General features: G+C 49.0%; 1 pseudogene; it reads right to left on the reverse strand.

Moving 5' to 3' along the window:
* Nucleotides 1-2265: 2265 nt before the first annotated feature.
* Nucleotides 2266-10660, reverse strand: LOC134729051 (keratin, type II cytoskeletal 8-like; annotated as a pseudogene).
* Nucleotides 10661-11087: the final 427 nt, after the last annotated feature.

Genomic DNA, 11087 nt, shown 5'->3' on the forward strand with positions numbered 1-11087 from the left:
TGAGCAGGGACACCCTGGGATGAGGTGGTGCCTCCTTGATCGCTGCACCTGCCCCTGCACCTGGGGTGGGTCTGAGGGGAACAGCATCACTAACTGCTGGACTGAAGCCACCATAGGAGGCTCAGGCTTCTTGGGCTAAATAAAATTCAGAAATGTCCAGGCTGGCTGTGACACCAGGCTCTTCAAGCCCTGACATAGGGGGTCTAGGGGGCTTTTGCTGACTTCTGCTGCTCCACCTTCCTGGGCTCTAGGAGGCGCTGTTCCTCCAGCATCCAAGAATCAGCCTGAACCAACGGCAGCTGCCAGGCGACAGCTCAGAGCCCAGTGGGGGTGGTAAAGACCATTCAGATAAAGGCTTGGGGAAGAACAATGGAAATTGTTCCCAGCAGCACCCAAACCTGGAAAACTCTTTTGGGGCAGAGCTTGGGTGTCTCCTGCCTTGATCTCAGTGCCATCTTTCTCCCCTGGCTCCAGAAGTTCCTTCTATTCTTCCAGATTTTCCAAATGCAGACCAAGAGGGATTGAGCTCTCCTCTACCCTGCCTGGCCCAGAAGTTCCATTTCCTACCTCCTTCTAGCAGGGGAGCAGGGGCCTTCCTTGGTGGCCCCCAGGATGGCCCTATCTCAGAAAGACACAACGATGACTTCTCTGTATAATAGACACCACCACACAGTAAGTAGTGGGAGGATGGGGTGGGGAAGGACTTTTATTTGTCCTTTAGGCCCTTAACCCATGGCATGACTCTGATGGTTAAGGACAGCCTGGGACAAGTCCAGTGAGATTAGGGTAGGAGAGTGGGGAGGTGAGTAAGACCCCATGGGGGTGTGAGTGCCTCTGAGGCAACCTAGAGTGGAGGTGGAGGGGGTGGCAGACCCTTAGGAAATAAGCATGACCCCCTGGCTGGGTAAGGGCACCCACTATGAGGGTAACAGTCACTCGTTCATCCCACAACCATTTTTGATATCTGTAGGTGTCAGGTACCATGCTAGTTGAAGGATATAATTGTGAACAAGTGATGTGTGGGTCTTAGTGTCGAAGAGCTGACATTGGAGGATATCAGAGACAAAAATCAAGTAAGCAAATACAGCATTGTTAACTGCAGTAAGAACGAGGAGGACAGACACAGGCCCACATGGAGGTCCGGGTGGCTCCTGGCATCAGGGCCATATGTAGCTCGGCTTGGGGTTCAGGGTCCTAACTCCAGCTCTGGCAGGCTGGAGGAAGAGTCCACATCCAGATGAAGTGGCACTTATGGGTCTGAAAGATATAAGCCCGGGTCTAGGGGCTGAGTGGTCCTGTATGCCAGGGGCCATGCCAGGAGCTTCACCATGTTAATGTGCTTCATCCAGAGAGGAAGCTGACCACCAGCAATGCTTGTGAGACTGGCTGCTGGCTGCCTTCTTATTCTCCTCTTGGGTCAGGACTGACCCTCTGATGGGGTGGGGCTGAGGCTGGCCAGCAGGGAGGCCAAGCTGTTGGATCAGAGGAAGGCGATGTCAGACACCAGCCCCTGTCACCCACCAGCTCTTCCCTTCCCATTGTCCCTGGCTGGCCCTGGCCCAGCCTCTCCAGCATCCTCATTTGCCTCCCTGCCTCCGGCTCACCCTGCCCACATATCCACCAGGGGCTGCCGTTGTTTCTCTGATTAGTTACTGTGTTGCTGCCAAATTAATGCTTCTAAACCATATTTTATAACAGCAGCCTTCATCTGCAGAGGATCTTTGAAAATACTTGGCTTGGCATTTAAAATGGTACAAAAATGTGGCCTTACTGAATTTTTACAGCTTTATTTATCCTTTCAGAGGTGCATCCTGCACGTATGTCAAACTGTGGGTCCTCATCCCTCTGCCACACCTCTGCTCAGTTATCTTTCTCTCCTTCAACCCCCCTCCCTGCCACCTTCCTGCATCCCTCTGGGTAATGAAACAGCCCCTTATTCAGTCAGCCAGCCTTGCATTCAGCAGGCTCTGCAGGCTCCCACTCTGTGCCCGCCATTCCTGGGCAGCACTAGGACCCCCCCTGCTCTGACACCTCATCCACTTGTTTTGTGATCTTATTAATCTTCATTTATTAACTCCTGCATGAGACCTTATCCTTCTGCTCCTCTGAACTGTAACCCTTCAATGGCAGAGGCTGCATCTTGCCCATTCCTTGGCCTCATGGTTCCCTGCCTGTGGCAGGGGTCAATAAATGTGCTACATGACCTGGACTAACATGGGCTCTGGAAGGAAAGCACTAAATACTGGCCTGGGGGCTGGAACTCAGTCTCAGCTCTGCCACTTAACTGCTGGATGGTCTCTGGAACATTACTGTCTTTTTCTGAGCCCCAGGATCCCCAGCTATAACATGCGGCTGCCATCCGTGTCTTGGTTACCTTACTAGGCTAAGGTGGGAGACTGCAGGTGCGGGCTGTTATTATAAGGGTTTTCCCTGAGGGTGGGGTGTGTACTGGGGCAGGGGGAGATATTGTGTTTCTTGGTGCCTCTTGGCCATAAGACCTGAGCAAAGCCAGCATGAAGCCCCTCCACAACCCTCAGATGGCAACCCAGGGGGTTAAGGCAGGGGGGATGTGAGGCAATGGCCAGCAACCCCATACACACCTGTTTAGGTGAGTTGCAGATAAGGTGCTCTTATGCTCCCAGGGCTTTCTGCCAGCATTGAGGAGGAACAGGAGCTCTTCTCCAGCCAGGTGAACATGGCCTCGCTTGGCAAGCTTGCAGTCCTACATTCTGGTAGGTTACAGGCTGCTTCCAGTAACGCAGGGAGGCTGGGGAAGGATGAGTTGGGACATTTTATTATGGTGGACTATCTGAGTGGAAATGGATAGCTGAGCCCTCTGAGGACCCGCAGCCTCATTACCCAGAGGGGAAACCAAGGTTCACGCAGGAGAAGGGGCTTGTCCAAGGTCACTTTTGCAGTCTTGTCTCTAAGAATATGGATTTTGGAGACAGGGAGATTTGAATTCTGCCACTTACTAGCTATAAGAGCCTGAGCAAATTTCAAGCCCTGAGGCTTAGTTTCTGCAAATGTTAATGAGGAATCACAATTCTGATATTTTATTGCTATGAAGATTAGAGGAAATGATAGATGAAGAGCCTGCTCCTGAGTGGCTGTTCAGGCCTCCAGCCCCAAGTCCCTAGGCATAGGATGATGGGGAAACTGCTGAGAAGGGCCTTCTTGTTTCTCAGGCAACAAAACTGCCAAAGGCTTTAGGAGAGAATCCTAGTGGGGTTTGGGTTGGGGGAACTCTGATTTCAAGGAAGTGAGTGGCTTGGGATCTGGTCCAGCTTTCCCGTCCTTTCCTTTCATTCATCTGCTCATTCATTCCACAGATGTGGATTAAGCATCCACTCAGGGACAGATTCTGTCCTGGATGCTGCTCTATCAAAGAGAACTAAGACCCAACTGCTCCCCACCCTAAATGCTCACAGTCCAGTGGAGAAAGAGAGAGAGAGACAAGGCAAAGAGACACTGTCAGAGTGAAATTGCTGTTAGAGGTGTGTGCATGACACACGGGGAACCCTGAGGAAGTGGAGCTGCTGAAGAGTCATGCTTCCTTTTTTTTTTTTTTTTTTAACTGCAGAGCACTTTGTTATGGTTGAGACCTACCTTTCTGTATAATTTTATAACCTGCTATTTCTTCTTAAATTTTTTTTAGAAATGAGGTCTCACTATGTTGCCCAGGCTGGAGTGCAGTGGCTATTCACAGGTGCAGTCCCACTGATCAGCATGGGAGTTCTGACCTGCTCCGTTTTGGATCTGGGCTGGTTCACCCCTCCTTGGGCAACCTGGTGGTCCCCCGCTCCTGGGAGGTCACCTTGTTGATGTCAAACTTAGTGTGGACATCCAATCAGCACAGCACACTGAAGCCCAGAACTCCTGAACTCAAGCGATCCTCCTGCCTCAGCCTCCCAAGTAGCTAGGACTACAGGCACGTGCCACCGCATCCAGCTATTATTATTTTTAGTTAACATGTAGTAATTGTACATATTTATGGGATACAGTGTGCTATTTCAATACATGTATATGATCCATAATGATCAAATCAGGGTAATTAGCATACCCATCACCTCAAACATTTATCTTTTTTTTTTTTTTTTTTTTTTTGTGATGGAGTCTCATTCTGTCACCCAGGCTGGAGTGCAGTGGCACGATCTCAGCTCACTGTAACGTCCACCTCCAGGGCTCAAGTGATTCTCCTGCCTCAGCCTCCCAAGTGGCTGGAATTACAGGCACTCACCACCATCCCCAGCTAATTTTTGTCTTTTTAGTAGAGATAGGGTTTCACCATGTTGGCCAGGCTGGTCTTGAACTCTTGAACTCAGTGATCTGCCCACCTTGGCCTCCCAAAGTGCTGGGATTACAGGCATGAGCCACCGCATCCAGCCCATTTATCATTTATTTGTGTTGGGAACATTTAAAATCCACTCTTCTAGCAATTTTTAAATATACAATAAATTGTTAATTATAGTCATCCTAGGGTGTTATAGAACACGAGGGCTTATTCCTCGTATCTAGTTGTGATTTTGTATCCTTTAACCTCTCACTATCCCCCACCCTTCCCAGGGTTTAGTAACCGCTATTCTACTTTCTACTTCTACGCACTCAACTTTTTTAGCTCCCACATATGAGTGAGAACATGTGGTATTTTTCTTCCTGTCCTTGGCTTATTTCACTTAACATAATGTCCTCCATGCTCATCTGTATTGCTGTGAATGTCAAGATTTCATTTTTTTTCTGGCTGAATAGTATTCCACTGTGTATGTATACCAGATTTTCTTTATCCATTCATCCACTGATAGACACTTAGATTGATTCCATATCTTTGCTATTGTGAATAATGCTGCAATAAATATGGGAGTGGAGATAGCTCTTCAATATACTGATTTCCTTTCCTTTGGATGTATACCCTCTAGTGGGACTGTGGGATCATATGTTAGTTCTATTTTTAGATTTTTGAGGAAACTTTATACTGGTTTTCATAATGGCTGTACTAATTTACATTTCCATGAATAGCATATAAGACTTCTTTCTCCACATCCTCAGCATTTGTTATTTTTTGTCATTTTTATGGTAGTCATTCTAATTGGGATGGGATGATATCCCATCACCATTTTGATTTGCATTTTCCTGATGATTATTGATGTCACACATTTTTTCATATACCTGTTGGCCATTTGTATGTCTTTGAGAGATGTCTATTCAGCTCATTTGCCCATTTTGAAATGAGATTATTTGTTTTTTTGCTGTTGAGTTATTTGAGTTCCTTGTGTATTCTTGATATTAGTCTTTTGTCAGATGGATAGTTTGCAAATATTTTCTCCCATTCTGCAGGCTGTCTCTTCACTCTGTTGATTGTTTCCTTTGCTGTACAGAAGCTTTTTAGTTTGATCTAATTCCATTTGTCTATTTTTTGCTTTTGTTGCCTGTGCATTTGAGGTCTCCATTAAATCTTTGCCCAGACCAATCCAATGTCCTGAAGTGTTTCCTCTATGTTTTCTTCTAGTAGTTTTAGTTTTTGCTTTTCTTTCTTTTTCTTTTTCTTTTCTTTTCTTTTTTTTTTTTTTTTGGCATAGCTAGCTGAGGTTTTCTTTTGGAAAAAAAAATCGAATTGGTTTGTAGCTGGAGGCGTGGCCAAGTGGGACACCCCAGGCAGTAAACTCCCCCTGTGGGTGGGCTTCAACCTCCCCCACAGGCTCTGGGGCAGCCGCAGGAGGGATAGGCTGGGCGGGGCTGCCATGGCCGTTCACCTGCGCAGGACGTCTGAGGACTAGGACACCAGCTTCCCATCGCGGGTCTCCATCTTCTTCACAACCATGGAGCTGGTGTGGCTGAAGGAGCTGGAGCCTCCAGCCAGAGCCAAAGCTGGAGCCCAGGCCGTAAGCTGAGGCTGGGGCTTGTGACGCCCCCGTAGCCCGAGCTCAGCACATCAGCATAGCCACTGGTAGTCTTCGTTTGGATACGCATGTTCTGCATCCCAGATGCCAGCCGGCTCTCCTCGCCCTCCAGCAGCTTCCTGTAGGCGGGATTTCCATGTCCAGGACCAGCCTGACGTTCATCAGCTCCTGGTACTCAGGCAGCTGCCGCACCATGTCCTGCTTGGCCTGCCGCAGGGCGGCCTCCAGCTCGGACAACTTGGCATTGGCGTCCTTAACAGCCAGCTCCCCGCGCTGCTCGGCATCTACCATGGCGGCCTCCAGGGAAGCCCTCTGGTCTTTGAGGACCTCAATCTCAGCCTGGAGCCGGCTGATGTTCCAGTTCATCTCCGAGATCTCAGTCTTTGTGCACTGCAAGTCATCGCCGTGCTTCCCAGCCAGCGTCTGCAGCTCCTCATGCTTGCTCTGGTGCATGCTCTCAGCCTCAGCCCGGCTGCGGTTGGCGATCTCCTCATACTATGCCTTGATCTCAGTGATGATGCTGTCCGTGTCCAGGCAGCGGCTGTTGTCCATGGACAGCACCACAGGCGTGTGGGAAATCTGGGACGGCAGCTCCCGGATCTCCTCTTCATACAGTTGCCTGAGGAAGTTGATCTCATCAGTCAGCGCTTCCAGGCCAGACTCCAGCTCTACCTTGTTTATGTAAGCTTCATCCACATCCTTCTTGAGAAGGACAAATTCATTCTCCATCTCTGCACGCTCATTGATCTCATCATCCTACTTGTTCTTGAAGTCCTCCACCAGCCCCTGCATGTTGCCAAGCCCCGCCTCCAGCTTCAGCTTGTCCTGGCCCAGAGTCTCCAGCTGCTGCCAAAGGTTGTTGATGTAGCTCTGGAACTGGTGGTCCACGTTGCTCCGAGCCTTCTTCTGCTGCTGCACAAGGCTCCACTTGGTCTCCAGCATCTTGTTCTGCTGCTCCAGGAACTGTACCTTGTCGATGAAGGAGGCAAACTTGTTGTTGAGGCTCTTGATGTGCTCCTTCTCCTGGGTGTGCATGGCCTGGATGTTGGGGTCCACCTCCAGGTTAAGGGGGCTCAGCAGGCTCTGGTTGATCATAACAGCTGTGATGCCTCCGATACTGCTGGCCTTGCCATAGCCTCCACCCAGGCCACCCTGGAAGCTGCTGCTGCCCACTCAGGAGAAGCTCAAGGAGCTGATGTGGGCACCAGGCCCACTCATGTAGGAGCGGCGGCTGAAGGCCTGGGGGCCAGAGGTGGACACCTTATAGGACTTCTAGGTCACCCTGATGGACACGGTGGAGGCAGGAGTGGAGGCAGATGGGCTGAACCAGGTGGACATTCAAGAAGGAGCAGAGAAGCTGCTTCTAGGTCCCTTCTAGTAGTTTTCTAGTTTGGGGTCTTACATTTAAGTTTTTCATTAATTTGGATTTAATTTTTTTAATGATGAGAGATAAGGATCTAGTTTCATTTTTCTGCATATAGATATCCAGTTTTCCCCATACCCATTTATTAAAGAGACTGTCCTTTCCCCCAAAGGACATTATTGGCAGCTTTGTTGAAAATCAGTAGACTGTAAATACATGGATTTATTTCTGGGTTGTCTATTCTGTTCCATTGATCTATGTGTCTGTTTTTATGCCAGTACCATGCTGTTTTGGTTACTATAGATTTTTTTAGTAAATTTTGAAGTCAGGTAAAGCTAGAGGTGTGATGACTCCAGGTTTATCCTTTTTGCTTAAGATTTATTTGGCTGGCCACGCGCGGTGGCTCACACCTGTAACCCCAGCACTTTGGGAGGCCGAGGTGGGCAGATCATGAGGTCAGGAGATCAAGACCATCCTGGCTATCACGGTGAAACCCTGTCTCTACTAAAAATCCAAAAATTTAGCTGAGCGTGGTGGCGGGTGCCTGTAGTCCCAGCTACTTGGGAGGCTGAGGCAGGAGAATGGCGTGAACATGGGAGACGGAGCTTGCAGAGAGCTGAGATTATGCCACTGCACTCCAGCCTGGGTGACAGAGCAAGACTCTGTCTCAAAAAAAAAAAAAAAAAAAAAAAAAGATTTATTTGGCTATTTATTCTTTGTTAGCCTGCTTTTTTTGTAGTTGTTATAGATAGGGTCTCTGTAGCCTCCACCTCCGCCCCCACTGCCTCCCCAACCCCCTGCCCTGGGCTTAAGTGATCTGCCCACCTCAACTTCCCAAGTAGCTGGGTCTACAGACACGTCACCACACCTAGCTAATTTTTGTATTTTTTGTAGAGACTGGGTCTTCCATGTTGCCCAGGCTGATCTTGAACTCCTGGGCTCAAGCAATAAGCCTGTCTCAGCCCCCTAAATTGCTGGGATTACAGGTGTCAGTCATCACACCCCGCCTAACCTGCTATTTTTATTTGGTATTATGTAATAAACATTTGCCCTATAATATTATAAAACTCTTGGTAAATATTTTCAATGTCTGTGATGTATTTTCTGTAAAGCAATGCCATAGTTTTTAGGTTTTTGGTTTTTTTTTTTTTTTTTTGGCGAGGGGAGTGGGGGTGGGTCTCATTCTATCGCCCAGGCTGGAATGCAGTAGTGTGATCATGGCTCTCTGCAGCCTTGACCTTCTGGGCTCAAGTGATCCTCCCACCTCAACCTCCCAAGTAGCTGGAATCACAGGTATGCAACATCACATCCAGCTAATTTTTTGATTTTTTTTTTTTTTTTTTTTGAGACAAGGTCTTGCTACCTTGGCCAGGCTGGTCTCAAACTCCTGGGCTCAAGTGATCTGCCCACATCAGCCTCTCAAAGTGCTGGGATTACAGGTGTAAGAAGTAGGCTTGGACATTTAGTTTCGTTTTCAGGTTTTTTCTTTGACAAATAATACTGTTACAAATATCTTTGTACAGAATTATTTCCCATGATTCTTATTTCCTTGGGGTAGATTTTTAGTCATGGAAATTCTGGACACAGTGTGTGAACATTTTAAACTCTCTCAATAATCCCTTGATACTTATGGCCTGAGTGACTTTCTGAGATGGCTTTCTGGTGTGTCCAGTCGCAGTTATGGCCTCGTCCTTGCAGCTGTGTGGCGATATGGGAGTTACAGAAGAAGAGAAGGTGGGCATGGAGTGTTTTGAATCACACGGCTTTGGGGTTCTTACTAATCACAGGGCTGTGGCCACATGGCCTCATCCTCCTGAGATTCATTTCCTCGTCCGTGTGATGGAAGTAATAATACTACCCTCAAGCAGTTTTGTGAGGACCAAGGCCCGTGAATGCGCGGCACACAGCTCAGGGTCTGGCACACAGAAGAGCACAGCAATTGTTTATCGCGATAGCATGGCATCTCCTTGGTTGGGACTGGTGTAAACGTTTGGCCTCTGGAAGCTGAAGCTGCAGAGTGAGACCCACCAACCCAGGCATGTGTGTCCCTACATTGACCCAGCCAGGGCCCCCAGGATCCCTTCAGACAGATGGGCAGAAAGCAAAAACCAACACCAAGGTCCGAGACCAGAGAAGGTGAGCAAAGGGCTCTGAGGGCAAAACAGAGTGGGGAAGTGATCGTCAGGCTGCCTGGGAGAGGAAAAAACGGGGACTGGGAAGGAGCGGGAGGGAGAGAGCTTGGTCGGGGAGAGGAGGAGTGGACAGGAAAGGTCGAGACCAGAAGATGAGGTCCAAAGGGAAGGGTTGGTTCAGTACCAGGACATAAGGTGAATCCAGCTACTAGGTGGCCAGAGGAATGGGCAGGAATGGGTCCCAGGAAGTTCTGACAGCCAATGCCTAGTTCTATGACTAGCTCAGTGTGTGACCCTGAACAAGAACCTCACCCTTACTGCGCTCCGGTTTACCCATTTGCAGAAGTTCCTGGGTGTCCTTCGAACTTGGACAACCTCTGGCCTGGCAGTGTCCTGAAGAAATTGACAACCCTCCATCTGGACCTCCGCATAAGTTTAAAAACCTAGCAACATAGCTCCTCTGCAGGAGACAGGAGACAAGTGCTAGTGTAACCGAGTCTCTTGGAACAATGGGAAGCCTTTTCGGAAGGATTATTGGAAGAAAATCCAGAGGGAGGGGGCTTGCTTAAAGAGAGTGACCACAGCCAGAGCAGAGCAGAGTGGTGGGGAAGGAGTGGGGGGCGGGAGGGAGGCAGGGGGTGTGGACAGAGGGAGCATGGGTGAGAGGAGTGCCGAGGTGGGAGGTGCCCAGTGGGGAGCCCCAAGGCAGGGCAAGGATTGTCTTGGGCTCCCTGCCATTCACCCCGTCCCTTAATGAAGATTAGAAAATGTCGCCTGCTTTGGCTGATGAAGTCTCCTGTTTATATCGCTTGGCTAGAAGAATAAGGTCTTGTTTTCAGACCTCACTCATTCCCTTGGCTGGATACGCTTGTGTTTCAGGTTGGGTTCTGCAGAAGCAGAAACACTGAGACAGAATTTGAGGTACGTGATGTTTATTAGTGGTCAACAGCTAGGAAAGGAGCGGGGAAGCAGGCTTGGGCAGAGGGAAGCTGACCTGTGCTGCAGCTCAGCAAAGTCTCAGCTAAACCAGCAGTGTTCATCAAAGTTGTCCAGCATCAGATCTAAGTGGATGGGCCTCTATACTCCTGCCACCATCAGTCACCAGATGTAGGCTACCCCAGCAACGGCATAACCTGAGATGAGGTGGCCCTCAGCAGTGGAGGCAGGCTCTGCAGGAACTGAAAGCTGAGACTGTCTGATGACCTCTCTCCCTGCAGCTGAGCAGCAGGTCCTTCCTTGAAGGGGGAATCTGGGCTGCACATCTCCATGTCTATCACACTTTAAGCAGTGAACCACCCTCTCAACTGTACATGGCAGAGAGACAAACTTTAGAGAATACAAACCTATGCTTTGGACAGATGCTTTGATAAATGTGGATAGGGAAAATAAGTCATTGTGTTTGTACTAAAGGAGTCCCAATTAGGACAGTCAGATTCTCTGAGTCCATTGCTTCCTGATTTTCTGGCCTGGCAGTTTTGAAATATCTGGCTTGTCATATTTCACCACTTCCCTCCCCTCCTGCTGTGCTAGCTCCTGGGCCTGGTAATATGCTTCTGCTGGATGAAGGTGCCACGTTGTTCTGTTTAAAGCAAAGAGCATTGTTTCCCTTCTTTTCCTATTTCTGTGGGATTTGGCCATGAGGCCTTGAAGTCAGGAGTAAGGAGGTAGCCCGAAAGACATGGGACCTGAGTCCTC

Source organism: Pan paniscus, chromosome 16 (genome assembly GCF_029289425.2).
Source record: "Pan paniscus chromosome 16, NHGRI_mPanPan1-v2.0_pri, whole genome shotgun sequence".
In the NCBI taxonomy this organism is placed as follows: Eukaryota; Metazoa; Chordata; class Mammalia; order Primates; family Hominidae; genus Pan; species Pan paniscus.